Raw genomic sequence first — 15,254 nt, forward strand, 5'->3', positions numbered from 1 at the left:
CTTGTCGAAAGAGGATGAATAACGTAACATTTGCGGAGTGGCAAAGGCGAAGCAAACTTGATGGGGAACTAGCTCAGATGGTAGAGCGCTCGCTTAGCATGCGAGAGGTACCGGGATCGATGCCCGGGTTCTCCAATGCCTTTTCCATAGGCGTAAAATAAATGAAATTTGCGCACAGCAATTTGCAGCAGCGTTCGTGTCATGTCGGGATGGCCGAGCGGTCTAAGGCGCCAGACTCAAGACAAAATGTTCTTCCACTCATCGCGTGGAGAATTCTGGTCCTCGAATGAGGGCGTGGGTTCGAATCCCACTTCCGACAACTTTTCCCTGCCACACAAAATTTTAGGCCTAAAATGCAAGTCCACCGAGCCGGATTTGAACCAGCGACCTAAGGATGCCTGAGTGGTATAAGTTCGTCTACAGTCCTCCGCTCTACCAACTGAGCTATCGGTGGATGTAGCATCGTACAGTTCTTATGCAGGACTATGCAGGTCATGTCACGTTTGTAGTATGACGTGGTTTTTAAAATGATGCGATAGCTCGCACGTAGCAGAGGGTGGTTTCGATCCACCGACCTCTGGGTTATGGGCCCAGCACGCTTCCTCTGCGCCACTCTGCTGAAGGTAGGTAAGCTGAAATGTGTCTGATGTAAGGTGTAGTTTAGTATTGCGAACAGCACTCGAACTATGACCTTTTTACCATTTCCAGGGGGATTAGCTCACATGGTAGAGCGCTAGCTTTGCATGCGAGAGGCACCGGGATCGATGCCCGGATCCTCCAAGACGATGTTTTTAATTTATTTATTTTTATACTAATTTCAGTAGTTGCCAATGGTCATAAGAGGATTTATGATGCTCCTAAGATTACCTGGTATTAATAATAATAATAATAATACTAAACCGCGCTGCATATGTCTAGAGCATTTCTTGCTGTTTAATTTCGCATTGACAGTATACACAGTTTCAGCTTTTAACACGATCGACCGTGTGGCATTCGGGCATTGACGCCATCGCGAACATATTATTTAAATATGAACTCGTCCTCGGTAGTATAGTGGTAAGTATCCCCGCCTGTCACGCGGGAGACCGGGGTTCGATTCCCCGCCGGGGAGATTCTTTTTATCTTGCCAATGTTTCGTTTCACGTCAGTAGCGTTCGCGGGACTGTCCGGGAATACAGATTTACGCCCGGTTAGCTCAGTCGGTAGAGCATCAGACTTTTAATCTGAGGGTCGCGGGTTCGAGTCCCTCATCGGGCGTAACAATTATTTGGTACGATGGTGAACTAACTTTCACCACAATGTCTTGTCGAAAGAGGATGAATAACGTAACATTTGCGGAGTGGCAAAGGCGAAGCAAACTTGATGGGGAACTAGCTCAGATGGTAGCGCGCTCGCTTAGCATGCGAGAGGTACCGGGATCGATGCCCGGGTTCTCCAATGCCTTTTCCATAGGCGTAAAATAAATGAAATTTGCGCAGAGCAATTTGCAGCAGCGTTCGTGTCATGTCGGGATGGCCGAGCGGTCTAAGGCGCCAGACTCAAGACAAAATGTTCTTCCACTCATCGCGTGGAGAATTCTGGTCCTCGAATGAGGGCGTGGGTTCGAATCCCACTTCCGACAACTTTTCCCTGCCACACAAAATTTTAGGCCAAAAATGCAAGTCCACCGAGCCGGATTTGAACCAGCGACCTAAGGATGCCTGAGTGGTATAAGTTCGTCTACAGTCTTCCGCTCTACCAACTGAGCTATCGGTGCATGTAGCATCGTACAGTTCTTGTGCAGGACTATGCAGGTCATGTCACGTTTGTAGTATGACGTGGTTTTTAAAATGATGCGATAGCTCGCACGTAGCAGAGGGTGGTTTCGATCCACCGACCTCTGGGTTATGGGCCCAGCACGCTTCCTCTGCGCCACTCTGCTGAAGGTAGGTAAGCTGAAATGTGTCTGATGTAAGGTGTAGTTTAGTATTGCGAACAGCACTCGAACTATGACCTTTTTACCATTTCCAGGGGGATTAGCTCACATGGTAGAGCGCTCGCTTTGCATGCGAGAGGTACCGGGATCGATGCCCGGATCCTCCAAGACGATGTTTTTAATTTATTTATTTTTATACTAATTTCAGTAGTTGCCAATGGTCATAAGAGGATTTATGATGCTCCTAAGATTACCTGGTATTAATAATAATAATAATAATACTAAACCGCGCTGCATATGTCTAGAGCATTTCTTGCTGTTTAATTTCGCATTGACAGTATACACAGTTTCAGCTTTTAACATGATCGACCGTGTGGCATTCGGGCATTGACGCCATCGCGAACATATTATTTAAATATGAACTCGTCCTCGGTAGTATAGTGGTAAGTATCCCCGCCTGTCACGCGGGAGACCGGGGTTCGATTCCCTGCCGGGGAGGTTCTTTTTATCTTGTCAATGTTTCGTTTCACGTCAGTAGCGTTCGCGGGACTGTCCGGGAATACAGATTTACGCCCGGTTAGCTCAGTCGGTAGAGCATCAGACTTTTAATCTGAGGGTCGCGGGTTCGAGTCCCTCATCGGGCGTAACAATTATTTGGTACGATGGTGAACTAACTTTCACCACAATGTCTTGTCGAAAGAGGATGAATAACGTAACATTTGCGGAGTGGCAAAGGCGAAGCAAACTTGATGGGGAACTAGCTCAGATGGTAGAGCGCTCGCTTAGCATGCGAGAGGTACCGGGATCGATGCCCGGGTTCTCCAATGCCTTTTCCATAGGCGTAAAATAAATGAAATTTGCGCAGAGCAATTTGCAGCAGCGTTCGTGTCATGTCGGGATGGCCGAGCGGTCTAAGGCGCCAGACTCAAGACAAAATGTTCTTCCACTCATCGCGTGGAGAATTCTGGTCCTCGAATGAGGGCGTGGGTTCGAATCCCACTTCCGACAACTTTTCCAAGTTCGTCTACAGTCCTCCGCTCTACCAACTGAGCTATCGGTGGATGTAGCATCGTACAGTTCTTGTGCAGGACTATGCAGGTCATGTCACGTTTGTAGTATGACGTGGTTTTTAAAATGATGCGATAGCTCGCACGTAGCAGAGGGTGGTTTCGATCCACCGACCTCTGGGTTATGGGCCCAGCACGCTTCCTCTGCGCCACTCTGCTGAAGGCAGGGAAGCTAAAATGTGTCTGATGTAAGGTGTAGTTTAGTATTGCGAACAGCACTCGAACTATGACCTTTTTACCATTTCCAGGGGGATTAGCTCACATGGTAGAGCGCTCGCTTTGCATGCGAGAGGTACCGGGATCGATGCCCGGATCCTCCAAGACGATGTTTTTAATTTATTTATTTTTATACTAATTTCAGTAGTTGCCAATGGTCATAAGAGGATTTATGATGCTCCTAAGATTACCTGGTATTAATAATAATAATAATAATACTAAACCGCGCTGCATATGTCTAGAGCATTTCTTGCTGTTTAATTTCGCATTGACAGTATACACAGTTTCAGCTTTTAACATGATCGACCGTGTGGCATTCGGGCATTGACGCCATCGCGAACATATTATTTAAATATGAACTCGTCCTCGGTAGTATAGTGGTAAGTATCCCCGCCTGTCACGCGGGAGACCGGGGTTCGATTCCCCGCCGGGGAGGTTCTTTTTATCTTGTCAATGTTTCGTTTCACGTCAGTAGCGTTCGCGGGACTGTCCGGGAATACAGATTTACGCCCGGTTAGCTCAGTCGGTAGAGCATCAGACTTTTAATCTGAGGGTCGCGGGTTCGAGTCCCTCATCGGGCGTAACAATTATTTGGTACGATGGTGAACTAACTTTCACCACAATGTCTTGTCGAAAGAGGATGAATAACGTAACATTTGCGGAGTGGCAAAGGCGAAGCAAACTTGATGGGGAACTAGCTCAGATGGTAGAGCGCTCGCTTAGCATGCGAGAGGTACCGGGATCGATGCCCGGGTTCTCCAATGCCTTTTCCATAGGCGTAAAATAAATGAAATTTGCGCAGAGCAATTTGCAGCAGCGTTCGTGTCATGTCGGGATGGCCGAGCGGTCTAAGGCGCAAGACTCAAGACAAAATGTTCTTCCACTCATCGCGTGGAGAATTCTGGTCCTCGAATGAGGGCGTGGGTTCGAATCCCACTTCCGACAACTTTTCCCTGCCACACAAAATTTTAGGCCTAAAATGCAAGTCCACCGAGCCGGATTTGAACCAGCGACCTAAGGATGCCTGAGTGGTATAAGTTCGTCTACAGTCCTCCGCTCTACCAACTGAGCTATCGGTGGATGTAGCATCGTACAGTTCTTGTGCAGGATTATGCAGGTCATGTCACGTTTGTAGTATGACGTGGTTTTTAAAATGATGCGATAGCTCGCACGTAGCAGAGGGTGGTTTCGATCCACCGACCTCTGGGTTATGGGCCCAGCACGCTTCCTCTGCGCCACTCTGCTGAAGGTAGGTAAGCTGAAATGTGTCTGATGTAAGGTGTAGTTTAGTATTGCGAACAGCACTCGAACTATGACCTTTTTACCATTTCCAGGGGGATTAGCTCACATGGTAGAGCGCTCGCTTTGCATGCGAGAGGTACCGGGATCGATGCCCGGATCCTCCAAGACGATGTTTTTAATTTATTTATTTTTATACTAATTTCAGTAGTTGCCAATGGTCATAAGAGGATTTATGATGCTCCTAAGATTACCTGGTATTAATAATAATAATAATAATACTAAACCGCGCTGCATATGTCTATAGCATTTCTTGCTGTTTAATTTCGCATTGACAGTATACACAGTTTCAGCTTTTAACATGATCGACCGTGTGGCATTCGGGCATTGACGCCATCGCGAACATATTATTTAAATATGAACTCGTCCTCGGTAGTATAGTGGTAAGTATCCCCGCCTGTCACGCGGGAGACCGGGGTTCGATTCCCCGTCGGGGAGGTTCTTTTTATCTTGTCAATGTTTCGTTTCACGTCAGTAGCGTTCGCGGGACTGTCCGGGAATACAGATTTACGCCCGGTTAGCTCAGTCGGTAGAGCATCAGACTTTTAATCTGAGGGTCGCGGGTTCGAGTCCCTCATCGGGCGTAACAATTATTTGGTACGATGGTGAACTAACTTTCACCACAATGTCTTGTCGAAAGAGGATGAATAACGTAACATTTGCGGAGTGGCAAAGGCGAAGCAAACTTGATGGGGAACTAGCTCAGATGGTAGAGCGCTCGCTTAGCATGCGAGAGGTACCGGGATCGATGCCCGGGTTCTCCAATGCCTTTTCCATAGGCGTAAAATAAATGAAATTTGCGCAGAGCAATTTGCAGCAGCGTTCGTGTCATGTCGGGATGGCCGAGCGGTCTAAGGCGCCAGACTCAAGACAAAATGTTCTTCCACTCATCGCGTGGAGAATTCTGGTCCTCGAATGAGGGCGTGGGTTCGAATCCCACTTCCGACAACTTTTCCCTGCCACACAAAATTTTAGGCCTAAAATGCAAGTCCACCGAGCCGGATTTGAACCAGCGACCTAAGGATGCTTGAGTGGTATAAGTTCGTCTACAGTCCTCCGCTCTACCAACTGAGCTATCGGTGGATGTAGCATCGTACAGTTCTTGTGCAGGACTATGCAGGTCATGTCACGTTTGTAGTATGACGTGGTTTTTAAAATGATGCGATAGCTCGCACGTAGCAGAGGGTGGTTTCGATCCACCGACCTCTGGGTTATGGGCCCAGCACGCTTCCTCTGCGCCACTCTGCTGAAGGCAGGGAAGCTGAAATGTGTCTGATGTAAGGTGTAGTTTAGTATTGCGAACAGCACTCGAACTATGACCTTTTTACCATTTCCAGGGGGATTAGCTCACATGGTAGAGCGCTCGCTTTGCATGCGAGAGGTACCGGGATCGATGCCCGGATCCTCCAAGACGATGTTTTTAATTTATTTATTTTTATACTAATTTCAGTAGTTGCCAATGGTCATAAGAGGATTTATGATGCTCCTAAGATTACCTGGTATTAATAATAATAATAATAATACTAAACCGCGCTGCATATGTCTAGAGCATTTCTTGCTGTTTAATTTCGCATTGACAGTATACACAGTTTCAGCTTTTAACATGATCGACCGTGTGGCATTCGGGCATTGACGCCATCGCGAACATATTATTTAAATATGAACTCGTCCTCGGTAGTATAGTGGTAAGTATCCCCGCCTGTCACGCGGGAGACCGGGGTTCGATTCCCCGCCGGGGAGGTTCTTTTTATCTTGTCAATGTTTCGTTTCACGTCAGTAGCGTTCGCGGGACTGTCCGGGAATACAGATTTACGCCCGGTTAGCTCAGTCGGTAGAGCATCAGACTTTTAATCTGAGGGTCGCGGGTTCGAGTCCCTCATCGGGCGTAACAATTATTTGGTACGATGGTGAACTAACTTTCACCACAATGTCTTGTCGAAAGAGGATGAATAACGTAACATTTGCGGAGTGGCAAAGGCGAAGCAAACTTGATGGGGAACTAGCTCAGATGGTAGAGCGCTCGCTTAGCATGCGAGAGGTACCGGGATCGATGCCCGGGTTCTCCAATGCCTTTTCCATAGGCGTAAAATAAATGAAATTTGCGCAGAGCAATTTGCAGCAGCGTTCGTGTCATGTCGGGATGGCCGAGCGGTCTAAGGCGCAAGACTCAAGACAAAATGTTCTTCCACTCATCGCGTGGAGAATTCTGGTCCTCGAATGAGGGCGTGGGTTCGAATCCCACTTCCGACAACTTTTCCCTGCCACACAAAATTTTAGGCCTAAAATGCAAGTCCACCGAGCCGGATTTGAACCAGCGACCTAAGGATGCCTGAGTGGTATAAGTTCGTCTACAGTCCTCCGCTCTACCAACTGAGCTATCGGTGGATGTAGCATCGTACAGTTCTTGTGCAGGATTATGCAGGTCATGTCACGTTTGTAGTATGACGTGGTTTTTAAAATGATGCGATAGCTCGCACGTAGCAGAGGGTGGTTTCGATCCACCGACCTCTGGGTTATGGGCCCAGCACGCTTCCTCTGCGCCACTCTGCTGAAGGTAGGTAAGCTGAAATGTGTCTGATGTAAGGTGTAGTTTAGTATTGCGAACAGCACTCGAACTATGACCTTTTTACCATTTCCAGGGGGATTAGCTCACATGGTAGAGCGCTCGCTTTGCATGCGAGAGGTACCGGGATCGATGCCCGGATCCTCCAAGACGATGTTTTTAATTTATTTATTTTTATACTAATTTCAGTAGTTGCCAATGGTCATAAGAGGATTTATGATGCTCCTAAGATTACCTGGTATTAATAATAATAATAATAATACTAAACCGCGCTGCATATGTCTATAGCATTTCTTGCTGTTTAATTTCGCATTGACAGTATACACAGTTTCAGCTTTTAACATGATCGACCGTGTGGCATTCGGGCATTGACGCCATCGCGAACATATTATTTAAATATGAACTCGTCCTCGGTAGTATAGTGGTAAGTATCCCCGCCTGTCACGCGGGAGACCGGGGTTCGATTCCCCGTCGGGGAGGTTCTTTTTATCTTGTCAATGTTTCGTTTCACGTCAGTAGCGTTCGCGGGACTGTCCGGGAATACAGATTTACGCCCGGTTAGCTCAGTCGGTAGAGCATCAGACTTTTAATCTGAGGGTCGCGGGTTCGAGTCCCTCATCGGGCGTAACAATTATTTGGTACGATGGTGAACTAACTTTCACCACAATGTCTTGTCGAAAGAGGATGAATAACGTAACATTTGCGGAGTGGCAAAGGCGAAGCAAACTTGATGGGGAACTAGCTCAGATGGTAGAGCGCTCGCTTAGCATGCGAGAGGTACCGGGATCGATGCCCGGGTTCTCCAATGCCTTTTCCATAGGCGTAAAATAAATGAAATTTGCGCAGAGCAATTTGCAGCAGCGTTCGTGTCATGTCGGGATGGCCGAGCGGTCTAAGGCGCCAGACTCAAGACAAAATGTTCTTCCACTCATCGCGTGGAGAATTCTGGTCCTCGAATGAGGGCGTGGGTTCGAATCCCACTTCCGACAACTTTTCCCTGCCACACAAAATTTTAGGCCTAAAATGCAAGTCCACCGAGCCGGATTTGAACCAGCGACCTAAGGATGCCTGAGTGGTATAAGTTCGTCTACAGTCCTCCGCTCTACCAACTGAGCTATCGGTGGATGTAGAATCGTACAGTTCTTGTGCAGGACTATGCAGGTCATGTCACGTTTGTAGTATGACGTGGTTTTTAAAATGATGCGATAGCTCGCACGTAGCAGAGGGTGGTTTCGATCCACCGACCTCTGGGTTATGGGCCCAGCACGCTTCCTCTGCGCCACTCTGCTGAAGGTAGGTAAGCTGAAATGTGTCTGATGTAAGGTGTAGTTTAGTATTGCGAACAGCACTCGAACTATGACCTTTTTACCATTTCCAGGGGGATTAGCTCACATGGTAGAGCGCTCGCTTTGCATGCGAGAGGTACCGGGATCGATGCCCGGATCCTCCTAGACGATGTTTTTAATTTATTTATTTTTATACTAATTTCAGTAGTTGCCAATGGTCATAAGAGGATTTATGATGCTCCTAAGATTACCTGGTATTAATAATAATAATAATAATACTAAACCGCGCTGCATATGTCTAGAGCATTTCTTGCTGTTTAATTTCGCATTGACAGTATACACAGTTTCAGCTTTTAACATGATCGACCGTGTGGCATTCGGGCATTGACGCCATCGCGAACATATTATTTAAATATGAACTCGTCCTCGGTAGTATAGTGGTAAGTATCCCCGCCTGTCACGCGGGAGACCGGGGTTCGATTCCCCGCCAGGGAGGTTCTTTTTATCTTGTCAATGTTTCGTTTCACGTCAGTAGCGTTCGCGGGACTGTCCGGGAATACAGATTTACGCCCGGTTAGCTCAGTCGGTAGAGCATCAGACTTTTAATCTGAGGGTCGCGGGTTCGAGTCCCTCATCGGGCGTAACAATTATTTGGTACGATGGTGAACTAACTTTCACCACAATGTCTTGTCGAAAGAGGATGAATAACGTAACATTTGCGGAGTGGCAAAGGCGAAGCAAACTTGATGGGGAACTAGCTCAGATGGTAGAGCGCTCGCTTAGCATGCGAGAGGTACCGGGATCGATGCCCGGGTTCTCCAATGCCTTTTCCATAGGCGTAAAATAAATGAAATTTGCGCAGAGCAATTTGCAGCAGCGTTCGTGTCATGTCGGGATGGCCGAGCGGTCTAAGGCGCCAGACTCAAGACAAAATGTTCTTCCACTCATCGCGTGGAGAATTCTGGTCCTCGAATGAGGGCGTGGGTTCGAATCCCACTTCCGACAACTTTTCCCTGCCACACAAAATTTTAGGCCTAAAATGCAAGTCCACCGAGCCGGATTTGAACCAGCGACCTAAGGATGCCTGAGTGGTATAAGTTCGTCTACAGTCCTCCGCTCTACCAACTGAGCTATCGGTGGATGTAGCATCGTACAGTTCTTGTGCAGGACTATGCAGGTCATGTCACGTTTGTAGTATGACGTGGTTTTTAAAATGATGCGATAGCTCGCACGTAGCAGAGGGTGGTTTCGATCCACCGACCTCTGGGTTATGGGCCCAGCACGCTTCCTCTGCGCCACTCTGCTGAAGGTAGGTAAGCTGAAATGTGTCTGATGTAAGGTGTAGTTTAGTATTGCGAACAGCACTCGAACTATGACCTTTTTACCATTTCCAGGGGGATTAGCTCACATGGTAGAGCGCTCGCTTTGCATGCGAGAGGTACCGGGATCGATGCCCGGATCCTCCAAGACGATGTTTTTAATTTATTTATTTTTATACTAATTTCAGTAGTTGCCAATGGTCATAAGAGGATTTATGATGCTCCTAAGATTACCTGGTATTAATAATAATAATAATAATACTAAACCGCGCTGCATATGTCTAGAGCATTTCTTGCTGTTTAATTTCGCATTGACAGTATACACAGTTTCAGCTTTTAACATGATCGACCGTGTGGCATTCGGGCATTGACGCCATCGCGAACATATTATTTAAATATGAACTCGTCCTCGGTAGTATAGTGGTAAGTATCCCCGCCTGTCACGCGGGAGACCGGGGTTCGATTCCCCGCCGGGGAGGTTCTTTTTATCTTGTCAATGTTTCGTTTCACGTCAGTAGCGTTCGCGGGACTGTCCGGGAATGCAGATTTACGCCCGGTTAGCTCAGTCGGTAGAGCATCAGACTTTTAATCTGAGGGTCGCGGGTTCGAGTCCCTCATCGGGCGTAACAATTATTTGGTACGATGGTGAACTAACTTTCACCACAATGTCTTGTCGAAAGAGGATGAATAACGTAACATTTGCGGAGTGGCAAAGGCGAAGCAAACTTGATGGGGAACTAGCTCAGATGGTAGAGCGCTCGCTTAGCATGCGAGAGGTACCGGGATCGATGCCCGGGTTCTCCAATGCCTTTTCCATAGGCGTAAAATAAATGAAATTTGCGCAGAGCAATTTGCGGCAGCGTTCGTGTCATGTCGGGATGGCCGAGCGGTCTAAGGCGCCAGACTCAAGACAAAATGTTCTTCCACTCATCGCGTGGAGAATTCTGGTCCTCGAATGAGGGCGTGGGTTCGAATCCCACTTCCGACAACTTTTCCCTGCCACACAAAATTTTAGGCCTAAAATGCAAGTCCACCGAGCCGGATTTGAACCAGCGACCTAAGGATGCCTGAGTGGTATAAGTTCGTCTACAGTCCTCCGCTCTACCAACTGAGCTATCGGTGGATGTAGCATCGTACAGTTCTTGTGCAGGACTATGCAGGTCATGTCACGTTTGTAGTATGACGTGGTTTTTAAAATGATGCGATAGCTCGCACGTAGCAGAGGGTGGTTTCGATCCACCGACCTCTGGGTTATGGGCCCAGCACGCTTCCTCTGCGCCACTCTGCTGAAGGTAGGTAAGCTGAAATGTGTCTGATGTAAGGTGTAGTTTAGTATTGCGAACAGCACTCGAACTATGACCTTTTTACCATTTCCAGGGGGATTAGCTCACATGGTAGAGCGCTCGCTTTGCATGCGAGAGGTACCGGGATCGATGCCCGGATCCTCCAAGACAATGTTTTTAATTTATTTATTTTCATACTAATTTCAGTAGTTGCCAATGGTCATAAGAGGATTTATGATGCTCCTAAGATTACCTGGTATTAATAATAATAATAATAATACTAAACCGCGCTGCATATGTCTAGAGCATTTCTTGCTGTTTAATTTCGCATTGACAGTATACACAGTTTCAGCTTTTAACATGATCGACCGTGTGGCATTCGGGCATTGACGCCATCGCGAACATATTATTTAAATATAAACTCGTCCTCGGTAGTATAGTGGTAAGTATCCCCGCCTGTCACGCGGGAGACCGGGGTTGGATTCCCCGCCGGGGAGGTTTTTTTTATCTTGTCAATGTTTCGTTTCACGTCAGTAGCGTTCGCGGGACTGTCCGGGAATACAGATTTACGCCCGGTTAGCTCAGTCGGTAGAGCATCAGACTTTTAATCTGAGGGTCGCGGGTTCGAGTCCCTCATCGGGCGTAACAATTATTTGGTACGATGGTGAACTAACTTTCACCACAATGTCTTGTCGAAAGAGGATGAATAACGTAACATTTGCGGAGTGGCAAAGGCGAAGCAAACTTGATGGGGAACTAGCTCAGATGGTAGAGCGCTCGCTTAGCATGCGAGAGGGACCGGGATCGATGCCCGGGTTCTCCAATGCCTTTTCCATAGGCGTAAAATAAATGAAATTTGCGCAGAGCAATTTGCAGCAGCGTTCGTGTCATGTCGGGATGGCCGAGCGGTCTAAGGCGCCAGACTCAAGACAAAATGTTCTTCCATTCATCGCGTGGAGAATTCTGGTCCTCGAATGAGGGCGTGGGTTCGAATCCCACTTCCGACAACTTTTCCCTGCCACACAAAATTTTAGGCCTAAAATGCAAGTCCACCGAGCTGGATTTGAACCAGCGACCTAAGGATGCATGAGTGGTATAAGTTCGTCTACAGTCCTCCGCTCTACCAACTGAGCTATCGGTGGATGTAGCATCGTACAGTTCTTGTGCAGGACTATGCAGGTCATGTCACGTTTGTAGTATGACGTGGTTTTTAAAATGATGCGATAGCTCGCACGTAGCAGAGGGTGGTTTCGATCCACCGACCTCTGGGTTATGGGCCCAGCACGCTTCCTCTGCGCCACTCTGCTGAAGGTAGGTAAGCTGAAATGTGTCTGATGTAAGGTGTAGTTTAGTATTGCGAACAGCACTCGAACTATGACCTTTTTACCATTTCCAGGGGGATTAGCTCACATGGTAGAGCGCTCGCTTTGCATGCGAGAGATACCGGGATCGATGCCCGGATCCTCCAAGACAATGTTTTTAATTTATTTATTTTTATACTAATTTCAGTAGTTGCCAATGGTCATAAGAGGATTTATGATGCTCCTAAGATTACCTGGTATTAATAATAATAATAATAATACTAAACCGCGCTGCATATGTCTAGAGCATTTCTTGCTGTTTAATTTCGCATTGACAGTATACACAGTTTCAGCTTTTAACATGATCGACCGTGTGGCATTCGGGCATTGACGCCATCGCGAACATATTATTTAAATATGAACTCGTCCTCGGTAGTATAGTGGTAAGTATCCCCGCCTGTCACGCGGGAGACCGGGGTTCGATTCCCCGCCGGGGAGGTTTTTTTTATCTTGTCAATGTTTCGTTTCACGTTAGTAGCGTTCGCGGGACTGTCCGGGAATACAGATTTACGCCCGGTTAGCTCAGTCGGTAGAGCATCAGACTTTTAATCTGAGGGTCGCGGGTTCGAGTCCCTCATCGGGCGTAACAATTATTTGGTACGATGGTGAACTAACTTTCAACACAATGTCTTGTCGAAAGAGGATGAATAACGTAACATTTGCGGAGTGGCAAAGGCGAAGCAAACTTGATGGGGAACTAGCTCAGATGGTAGAGCGCTCGCTTAGCATGCGAGAGGTACCGGGATCGATGCCCGGGTTCTCCAATGCCTTTTCCATAGGCGTAAAATAAATGAAATTTGCGCAGAGCAATTTGCAGCAGCGTTCGTGTCATGTCGGGATGGCCGAGCGGTCTAAGGCGCAAGACTCAAGACAAAATGTTCTTCCACTCATCGCGTGGAGAATTCTGGTCCTCGAATGAGGGCGTGGGTTCGAATCCCACTTCCGACAACTTTTCCCTGCCACACAAAATTTTAGGCCTAAAATGCAAGTCCACCGAGCCGGATTTGAACCAGCGACCTAAGGATGCCTGAGTGGTATAAGTTCGTCTACAGTCCTCCGCTCTACCAACTGAGCTATCGGTGGATGTAGCATCGTACAGTTCTTGTGCAGGACTATGCAGGTCATGTCACTTTTGTAGTATGACGTGGTTTTTAAAATGATGCGATAGCTCGCACGTAGCAGAGGGTGGTTTCGATCCACCGACCTCTGGGTTATGGGCCCAGCACGCTTCCTCTGCGCCACTCTGCTGAAGGTAGGTAAGCTGAAATGTGTCTGATGTAAGGTGTAGTTTAGTATTGCGAACAGCACTCGAACTATGACCTTTTTACCATTTCCAGGGGGATTAGCTCACATGGTAGAGCGCTCGCTTTGCATGCGAGAGGTACCGGGATCGATGCCCGGATCCTCCAAGACGATGTTTTTAATTTATTTATTTTTATACTAATTTCAGTAGTTGCCAATGGTCATAAGAGGATTTATGATGCTCCTAAGATTACCTGGTATTAATAATAATAATAATAATACTAAACCGCGCTGCATATGTCTAGAGCATTTCTTGCTGTTTAATTTCGCATTGACAGTATACACAGTTTCAGCTTTTAACATGATCGACCGTGTGGCATTCGGGCATTGACGCCATCGCGAACATATTATTTAAATATGAACTCGTCCTCGGTAGTACAGTGGTAAGTATCCCCGCCTGTCACGCGGGAGACCGGGGTTCGATTCCCCGCCGGGGAGGTTCTTTTTATCTTGTCAATGTTTCGTTTCACGTCAGTAGCGTTCGCGGGACTGTCCGGGAATACAGATTTACGCCCGGTTAGCTCAGTCGGTAGAGCATCAGACTTTTAATCTGAGGGTCGCGGGTTCGAGTCCCTCATCGGGCGTAACAATTATTTGGTACGATGGTGAACTAACTTTCACCACAATGTCTTGTCGAAAGAGGATGAATAACGTAACATTTGCGGAGTGGCAAAGGCGAAGCAAACTTGATGGGGAACTAGCTCAGATGGTAGAGCGCTCGCTTAGCATGCGAGAGGTACCGGGATCGATGCCCGGGTTCTCCAATGCCTTTTCCATAGGCGTAAAATAAATGAAATTTGCGCAGAGCAATTTGCAGCAGCGTTCGTGTCATGTCGGGATGGCCGAGCGGTCTAAGGCGCCAGACTCAAGACAAAATGTTCTTCCACTCATCGCGTGGAGAATTCTGGTCCTCGAATGAGGGCGTGGGTTCGAATCCCACTTCCGACAACTTTTCCCTGCCACACAAAATTTTAGGCCTAAAATGCAAGTCCACCGAGCCGGATTTGAACCAGCGACCTAAGGATGCCTGAGTGGTATAAGTTCGTCTACAGTCCTCCGCTCTACCAACTGAGCTATCGGTGGATGTAGCATCGTACAGTTCTTGTGCAGGACTATGCAGGTCATGTCACGTTTGTAGTATGACGTGGTTTTTAAAATGATGCGATAGCTCGCACGTAGCAGAGGGTGGTTTCGATCCACCGACCTCTGGGTTATGGGCCCAGCACGCTTCCTCTGCGCCACTCTGCTGAAGGTAGGTAAGCTGAAATGTGTCTGATGTAAGGTGTAGTTTAGTATTGCGAACAGCACTCGAACTATGACCTTTTTACCATTTCCAGGGGGATTAGCTCACATGGTAGAGCGCTCGCTTTGCATGCGAGAGGTACCGGGATCGATGCCCGGATCCTCCAAGACGATGTTTTTAATTTATTTATTTTTATACTAATTTCAGTAGTTGCCAATGGTCATAAGAGGATTTATGATGCTCCTAAGATTACCTGGTATTAATAATAATAATAATAATACTAAACCGCGCTGCATATGTCTAGAGCATTTCTTGCTGTTTAATTTCGCATTGACAGTATACACAGTTTCAGCTTTTAACATGATCGACCGTGTGGCATTCGGGCATTGACGCCATCGCG

At 47.3% G+C, this 15,254-nt stretch overlaps 60 non-coding genes across 60 annotated transcripts; 50 read left to right on the forward strand and 10 right to left on the reverse strand.

Annotated features, from left to right (window-relative positions):
• The first annotated feature begins 62 nt into the window (after positions 1–62).
• Trnaa-agc (transfer RNA alanine (anticodon AGC)) lies at positions 63–135 on the forward strand. Its single transcript has one exon. It is a non-coding gene; the product is annotated as a tRNA-Ala (tRNA).
• A 68-nt stretch (positions 136–203) lies between these two features.
• Positions 204–319, forward strand: Trnal-caa (transfer RNA leucine (anticodon CAA)). The gene is made up of 2 exons: positions 204–241; positions 274–319. It is a non-coding gene; the product is annotated as a tRNA-Leu (tRNA).
• A 41-nt stretch (positions 320–360) lies between these two features.
• Positions 361–454, reverse strand: Trnay-gua (transfer RNA tyrosine (anticodon GUA)). Its single transcript has 2 exons — positions 418–454; positions 361–396 (listed from the first exon to the last, which is right to left on the reverse strand). It is a non-coding gene; the product is annotated as a tRNA-Tyr (tRNA).
• A 585-nt stretch (positions 455–1,039) lies between these two features.
• Positions 1,040–1,111, forward strand: Trnad-guc (transfer RNA aspartic acid (anticodon GUC)). Its single transcript has one exon. It is a non-coding gene; the product is annotated as a tRNA-Asp (tRNA).
• A 73-nt stretch (positions 1,112–1,184) lies between these two features.
• On the forward strand, positions 1,185–1,257 carry Trnak-uuu (transfer RNA lysine (anticodon UUU)). The gene has a single exon. It is a non-coding gene; the product is annotated as a tRNA-Lys (tRNA).
• A 248-nt stretch (positions 1,258–1,505) lies between these two features.
• On the forward strand, positions 1,506–1,621 carry Trnal-caa (transfer RNA leucine (anticodon CAA)). Its single transcript has 2 exons — positions 1,506–1,543; positions 1,576–1,621. It is a non-coding gene; the product is annotated as a tRNA-Leu (tRNA).
• Positions 1,622–2,009: 388 nt separating this feature from the next.
• Positions 2,010–2,082, forward strand: Trnaa-ugc (transfer RNA alanine (anticodon UGC)). The gene has a single exon. It is a non-coding gene; the product is annotated as a tRNA-Ala (tRNA).
• A 259-nt stretch (positions 2,083–2,341) lies between these two features.
• Positions 2,342–2,413, forward strand: Trnad-guc (transfer RNA aspartic acid (anticodon GUC)). Its single transcript has one exon. It is a non-coding gene; the product is annotated as a tRNA-Asp (tRNA).
• A 73-nt stretch (positions 2,414–2,486) lies between these two features.
• Positions 2,487–2,559, forward strand: Trnak-uuu (transfer RNA lysine (anticodon UUU)). The gene has a single exon. It is a non-coding gene; the product is annotated as a tRNA-Lys (tRNA).
• A 107-nt stretch (positions 2,560–2,666) lies between these two features.
• Trnaa-agc (transfer RNA alanine (anticodon AGC)) lies at positions 2,667–2,739 on the forward strand. The gene has a single exon. It is a non-coding gene; the product is annotated as a tRNA-Ala (tRNA).
• A 68-nt stretch (positions 2,740–2,807) lies between these two features.
• Positions 2,808–2,923, forward strand: Trnal-caa (transfer RNA leucine (anticodon CAA)). The gene is made up of 2 exons: positions 2,808–2,845; positions 2,878–2,923. It is a non-coding gene; the product is annotated as a tRNA-Leu (tRNA).
• Positions 2,924–3,229: 306 nt separating this feature from the next.
• Trnaa-ugc (transfer RNA alanine (anticodon UGC)) lies at positions 3,230–3,302 on the forward strand. Its single transcript has one exon. It is a non-coding gene; the product is annotated as a tRNA-Ala (tRNA).
• A 259-nt stretch (positions 3,303–3,561) lies between these two features.
• On the forward strand, positions 3,562–3,633 carry Trnad-guc (transfer RNA aspartic acid (anticodon GUC)). Its single transcript has one exon. It is a non-coding gene; the product is annotated as a tRNA-Asp (tRNA).
• A 73-nt stretch (positions 3,634–3,706) lies between these two features.
• On the forward strand, positions 3,707–3,779 carry Trnak-uuu (transfer RNA lysine (anticodon UUU)). The gene has a single exon. It is a non-coding gene; the product is annotated as a tRNA-Lys (tRNA).
• Positions 3,780–3,886: 107 nt separating this feature from the next.
• Trnaa-agc (transfer RNA alanine (anticodon AGC)) lies at positions 3,887–3,959 on the forward strand. The gene has a single exon. It is a non-coding gene; the product is annotated as a tRNA-Ala (tRNA).
• A 225-nt stretch (positions 3,960–4,184) lies between these two features.
• On the reverse strand, positions 4,185–4,278 carry Trnay-gua (transfer RNA tyrosine (anticodon GUA)). Its single transcript has 2 exons — positions 4,242–4,278; positions 4,185–4,220 (listed from the first exon to the last, which is right to left on the reverse strand). It is a non-coding gene; the product is annotated as a tRNA-Tyr (tRNA).
• A 253-nt stretch (positions 4,279–4,531) lies between these two features.
• On the forward strand, positions 4,532–4,604 carry Trnaa-ugc (transfer RNA alanine (anticodon UGC)). Its single transcript has one exon. It is a non-coding gene; the product is annotated as a tRNA-Ala (tRNA).
• A 259-nt stretch (positions 4,605–4,863) lies between these two features.
• Positions 4,864–4,935, forward strand: Trnad-guc (transfer RNA aspartic acid (anticodon GUC)). Its single transcript has one exon. It is a non-coding gene; the product is annotated as a tRNA-Asp (tRNA).
• Positions 4,936–5,008: 73 nt separating this feature from the next.
• On the forward strand, positions 5,009–5,081 carry Trnak-uuu (transfer RNA lysine (anticodon UUU)). Its single transcript has one exon. It is a non-coding gene; the product is annotated as a tRNA-Lys (tRNA).
• A 107-nt stretch (positions 5,082–5,188) lies between these two features.
• On the forward strand, positions 5,189–5,261 carry Trnaa-agc (transfer RNA alanine (anticodon AGC)). The gene has a single exon. It is a non-coding gene; the product is annotated as a tRNA-Ala (tRNA).
• Positions 5,262–5,329: 68 nt separating this feature from the next.
• Trnal-caa (transfer RNA leucine (anticodon CAA)) lies at positions 5,330–5,445 on the forward strand. Its single transcript has 2 exons — positions 5,330–5,367; positions 5,400–5,445. It is a non-coding gene; the product is annotated as a tRNA-Leu (tRNA).
• Positions 5,446–5,486: 41 nt separating this feature from the next.
• Trnay-gua (transfer RNA tyrosine (anticodon GUA)) lies at positions 5,487–5,580 on the reverse strand. The gene is made up of 2 exons: positions 5,544–5,580; positions 5,487–5,522 (listed from the first exon to the last, which is right to left on the reverse strand). It is a non-coding gene; the product is annotated as a tRNA-Tyr (tRNA).
• A 253-nt stretch (positions 5,581–5,833) lies between these two features.
• On the forward strand, positions 5,834–5,906 carry Trnaa-ugc (transfer RNA alanine (anticodon UGC)). The gene has a single exon. It is a non-coding gene; the product is annotated as a tRNA-Ala (tRNA).
• A 259-nt stretch (positions 5,907–6,165) lies between these two features.
• On the forward strand, positions 6,166–6,237 carry Trnad-guc (transfer RNA aspartic acid (anticodon GUC)). The gene has a single exon. It is a non-coding gene; the product is annotated as a tRNA-Asp (tRNA).
• Positions 6,238–6,310: 73 nt separating this feature from the next.
• Positions 6,311–6,383, forward strand: Trnak-uuu (transfer RNA lysine (anticodon UUU)). Its single transcript has one exon. It is a non-coding gene; the product is annotated as a tRNA-Lys (tRNA).
• A 107-nt stretch (positions 6,384–6,490) lies between these two features.
• Trnaa-agc (transfer RNA alanine (anticodon AGC)) lies at positions 6,491–6,563 on the forward strand. Its single transcript has one exon. It is a non-coding gene; the product is annotated as a tRNA-Ala (tRNA).
• Positions 6,564–6,788: 225 nt separating this feature from the next.
• On the reverse strand, positions 6,789–6,882 carry Trnay-gua (transfer RNA tyrosine (anticodon GUA)). The gene is made up of 2 exons: positions 6,846–6,882; positions 6,789–6,824 (listed from the first exon to the last, which is right to left on the reverse strand). It is a non-coding gene; the product is annotated as a tRNA-Tyr (tRNA).
• Positions 6,883–7,135: 253 nt separating this feature from the next.
• Positions 7,136–7,208, forward strand: Trnaa-ugc (transfer RNA alanine (anticodon UGC)). Its single transcript has one exon. It is a non-coding gene; the product is annotated as a tRNA-Ala (tRNA).
• Positions 7,209–7,467: 259 nt separating this feature from the next.
• Trnad-guc (transfer RNA aspartic acid (anticodon GUC)) lies at positions 7,468–7,539 on the forward strand. Its single transcript has one exon. It is a non-coding gene; the product is annotated as a tRNA-Asp (tRNA).
• Positions 7,540–7,612: 73 nt separating this feature from the next.
• On the forward strand, positions 7,613–7,685 carry Trnak-uuu (transfer RNA lysine (anticodon UUU)). Its single transcript has one exon. It is a non-coding gene; the product is annotated as a tRNA-Lys (tRNA).
• A 107-nt stretch (positions 7,686–7,792) lies between these two features.
• Trnaa-agc (transfer RNA alanine (anticodon AGC)) lies at positions 7,793–7,865 on the forward strand. Its single transcript has one exon. It is a non-coding gene; the product is annotated as a tRNA-Ala (tRNA).
• A 68-nt stretch (positions 7,866–7,933) lies between these two features.
• Positions 7,934–8,049, forward strand: Trnal-caa (transfer RNA leucine (anticodon CAA)). The gene is made up of 2 exons: positions 7,934–7,971; positions 8,004–8,049. It is a non-coding gene; the product is annotated as a tRNA-Leu (tRNA).
• A 41-nt stretch (positions 8,050–8,090) lies between these two features.
• Trnay-gua (transfer RNA tyrosine (anticodon GUA)) lies at positions 8,091–8,184 on the reverse strand. The gene is made up of 2 exons: positions 8,148–8,184; positions 8,091–8,126 (listed from the first exon to the last, which is right to left on the reverse strand). It is a non-coding gene; the product is annotated as a tRNA-Tyr (tRNA).
• Positions 8,185–8,769: 585 nt separating this feature from the next.
• Positions 8,770–8,841, forward strand: Trnad-guc (transfer RNA aspartic acid (anticodon GUC)). Its single transcript has one exon. It is a non-coding gene; the product is annotated as a tRNA-Asp (tRNA).
• Positions 8,842–8,914: 73 nt separating this feature from the next.
• Positions 8,915–8,987, forward strand: Trnak-uuu (transfer RNA lysine (anticodon UUU)). The gene has a single exon. It is a non-coding gene; the product is annotated as a tRNA-Lys (tRNA).
• A 107-nt stretch (positions 8,988–9,094) lies between these two features.
• Trnaa-agc (transfer RNA alanine (anticodon AGC)) lies at positions 9,095–9,167 on the forward strand. Its single transcript has one exon. It is a non-coding gene; the product is annotated as a tRNA-Ala (tRNA).
• A 68-nt stretch (positions 9,168–9,235) lies between these two features.
• Positions 9,236–9,351, forward strand: Trnal-caa (transfer RNA leucine (anticodon CAA)). Its single transcript has 2 exons — positions 9,236–9,273; positions 9,306–9,351. It is a non-coding gene; the product is annotated as a tRNA-Leu (tRNA).
• A 41-nt stretch (positions 9,352–9,392) lies between these two features.
• Trnay-gua (transfer RNA tyrosine (anticodon GUA)) lies at positions 9,393–9,486 on the reverse strand. The gene is made up of 2 exons: positions 9,450–9,486; positions 9,393–9,428 (listed from the first exon to the last, which is right to left on the reverse strand). It is a non-coding gene; the product is annotated as a tRNA-Tyr (tRNA).
• A 253-nt stretch (positions 9,487–9,739) lies between these two features.
• Trnaa-ugc (transfer RNA alanine (anticodon UGC)) lies at positions 9,740–9,812 on the forward strand. Its single transcript has one exon. It is a non-coding gene; the product is annotated as a tRNA-Ala (tRNA).
• Positions 9,813–10,071: 259 nt separating this feature from the next.
• On the forward strand, positions 10,072–10,143 carry Trnad-guc (transfer RNA aspartic acid (anticodon GUC)). The gene has a single exon. It is a non-coding gene; the product is annotated as a tRNA-Asp (tRNA).
• Positions 10,144–10,216: 73 nt separating this feature from the next.
• Positions 10,217–10,289, forward strand: Trnak-uuu (transfer RNA lysine (anticodon UUU)). The gene has a single exon. It is a non-coding gene; the product is annotated as a tRNA-Lys (tRNA).
• A 107-nt stretch (positions 10,290–10,396) lies between these two features.
• On the forward strand, positions 10,397–10,469 carry Trnaa-agc (transfer RNA alanine (anticodon AGC)). Its single transcript has one exon. It is a non-coding gene; the product is annotated as a tRNA-Ala (tRNA).
• Positions 10,470–10,537: 68 nt separating this feature from the next.
• Positions 10,538–10,653, forward strand: Trnal-caa (transfer RNA leucine (anticodon CAA)). The gene is made up of 2 exons: positions 10,538–10,575; positions 10,608–10,653. It is a non-coding gene; the product is annotated as a tRNA-Leu (tRNA).
• A 41-nt stretch (positions 10,654–10,694) lies between these two features.
• On the reverse strand, positions 10,695–10,788 carry Trnay-gua (transfer RNA tyrosine (anticodon GUA)). Its single transcript has 2 exons — positions 10,752–10,788; positions 10,695–10,730 (listed from the first exon to the last, which is right to left on the reverse strand). It is a non-coding gene; the product is annotated as a tRNA-Tyr (tRNA).
• Positions 10,789–11,041: 253 nt separating this feature from the next.
• Positions 11,042–11,114, forward strand: Trnaa-ugc (transfer RNA alanine (anticodon UGC)). Its single transcript has one exon. It is a non-coding gene; the product is annotated as a tRNA-Ala (tRNA).
• A 404-nt stretch (positions 11,115–11,518) lies between these two features.
• Trnak-uuu (transfer RNA lysine (anticodon UUU)) lies at positions 11,519–11,591 on the forward strand. Its single transcript has one exon. It is a non-coding gene; the product is annotated as a tRNA-Lys (tRNA).
• A 107-nt stretch (positions 11,592–11,698) lies between these two features.
• On the forward strand, positions 11,699–11,771 carry Trnaa-agc (transfer RNA alanine (anticodon AGC)). The gene has a single exon. It is a non-coding gene; the product is annotated as a tRNA-Ala (tRNA).
• A 68-nt stretch (positions 11,772–11,839) lies between these two features.
• Trnal-caa (transfer RNA leucine (anticodon CAA)) lies at positions 11,840–11,955 on the forward strand. Its single transcript has 2 exons — positions 11,840–11,877; positions 11,910–11,955. It is a non-coding gene; the product is annotated as a tRNA-Leu (tRNA).
• Positions 11,956–11,996: 41 nt separating this feature from the next.
• Positions 11,997–12,090, reverse strand: Trnay-gua (transfer RNA tyrosine (anticodon GUA)). Its single transcript has 2 exons — positions 12,054–12,090; positions 11,997–12,032 (listed from the first exon to the last, which is right to left on the reverse strand). It is a non-coding gene; the product is annotated as a tRNA-Tyr (tRNA).
• A 585-nt stretch (positions 12,091–12,675) lies between these two features.
• Trnad-guc (transfer RNA aspartic acid (anticodon GUC)) lies at positions 12,676–12,747 on the forward strand. Its single transcript has one exon. It is a non-coding gene; the product is annotated as a tRNA-Asp (tRNA).
• A 73-nt stretch (positions 12,748–12,820) lies between these two features.
• On the forward strand, positions 12,821–12,893 carry Trnak-uuu (transfer RNA lysine (anticodon UUU)). Its single transcript has one exon. It is a non-coding gene; the product is annotated as a tRNA-Lys (tRNA).
• A 107-nt stretch (positions 12,894–13,000) lies between these two features.
• On the forward strand, positions 13,001–13,073 carry Trnaa-agc (transfer RNA alanine (anticodon AGC)). Its single transcript has one exon. It is a non-coding gene; the product is annotated as a tRNA-Ala (tRNA).
• Positions 13,074–13,298: 225 nt separating this feature from the next.
• Positions 13,299–13,392, reverse strand: Trnay-gua (transfer RNA tyrosine (anticodon GUA)). The gene is made up of 2 exons: positions 13,356–13,392; positions 13,299–13,334 (listed from the first exon to the last, which is right to left on the reverse strand). It is a non-coding gene; the product is annotated as a tRNA-Tyr (tRNA).
• Positions 13,393–13,645: 253 nt separating this feature from the next.
• On the forward strand, positions 13,646–13,718 carry Trnaa-ugc (transfer RNA alanine (anticodon UGC)). Its single transcript has one exon. It is a non-coding gene; the product is annotated as a tRNA-Ala (tRNA).
• Positions 13,719–13,977: 259 nt separating this feature from the next.
• Trnad-guc (transfer RNA aspartic acid (anticodon GUC)) lies at positions 13,978–14,049 on the forward strand. Its single transcript has one exon. It is a non-coding gene; the product is annotated as a tRNA-Asp (tRNA).
• Positions 14,050–14,122: 73 nt separating this feature from the next.
• Positions 14,123–14,195, forward strand: Trnak-uuu (transfer RNA lysine (anticodon UUU)). Its single transcript has one exon. It is a non-coding gene; the product is annotated as a tRNA-Lys (tRNA).
• A 107-nt stretch (positions 14,196–14,302) lies between these two features.
• On the forward strand, positions 14,303–14,375 carry Trnaa-agc (transfer RNA alanine (anticodon AGC)). Its single transcript has one exon. It is a non-coding gene; the product is annotated as a tRNA-Ala (tRNA).
• A 68-nt stretch (positions 14,376–14,443) lies between these two features.
• Positions 14,444–14,559, forward strand: Trnal-caa (transfer RNA leucine (anticodon CAA)). The gene is made up of 2 exons: positions 14,444–14,481; positions 14,514–14,559. It is a non-coding gene; the product is annotated as a tRNA-Leu (tRNA).
• Positions 14,560–14,600: 41 nt separating this feature from the next.
• Trnay-gua (transfer RNA tyrosine (anticodon GUA)) lies at positions 14,601–14,694 on the reverse strand. Its single transcript has 2 exons — positions 14,658–14,694; positions 14,601–14,636 (listed from the first exon to the last, which is right to left on the reverse strand). It is a non-coding gene; the product is annotated as a tRNA-Tyr (tRNA).
• Positions 14,695–14,947: 253 nt separating this feature from the next.
• Trnaa-ugc (transfer RNA alanine (anticodon UGC)) lies at positions 14,948–15,020 on the forward strand. Its single transcript has one exon. It is a non-coding gene; the product is annotated as a tRNA-Ala (tRNA).
• The last annotated feature ends 234 nt before the right edge of the window (positions 15,021–15,254 follow it).

Source organism: Hydractinia symbiolongicarpus, chromosome 3, assembly GCF_029227915.1.
Source record: "Hydractinia symbiolongicarpus strain clone_291-10 chromosome 3, HSymV2.1, whole genome shotgun sequence".
Classification (NCBI taxonomy): domain Eukaryota; kingdom Metazoa; phylum Cnidaria; class Hydrozoa; order Anthoathecata; family Hydractiniidae; genus Hydractinia; species Hydractinia symbiolongicarpus.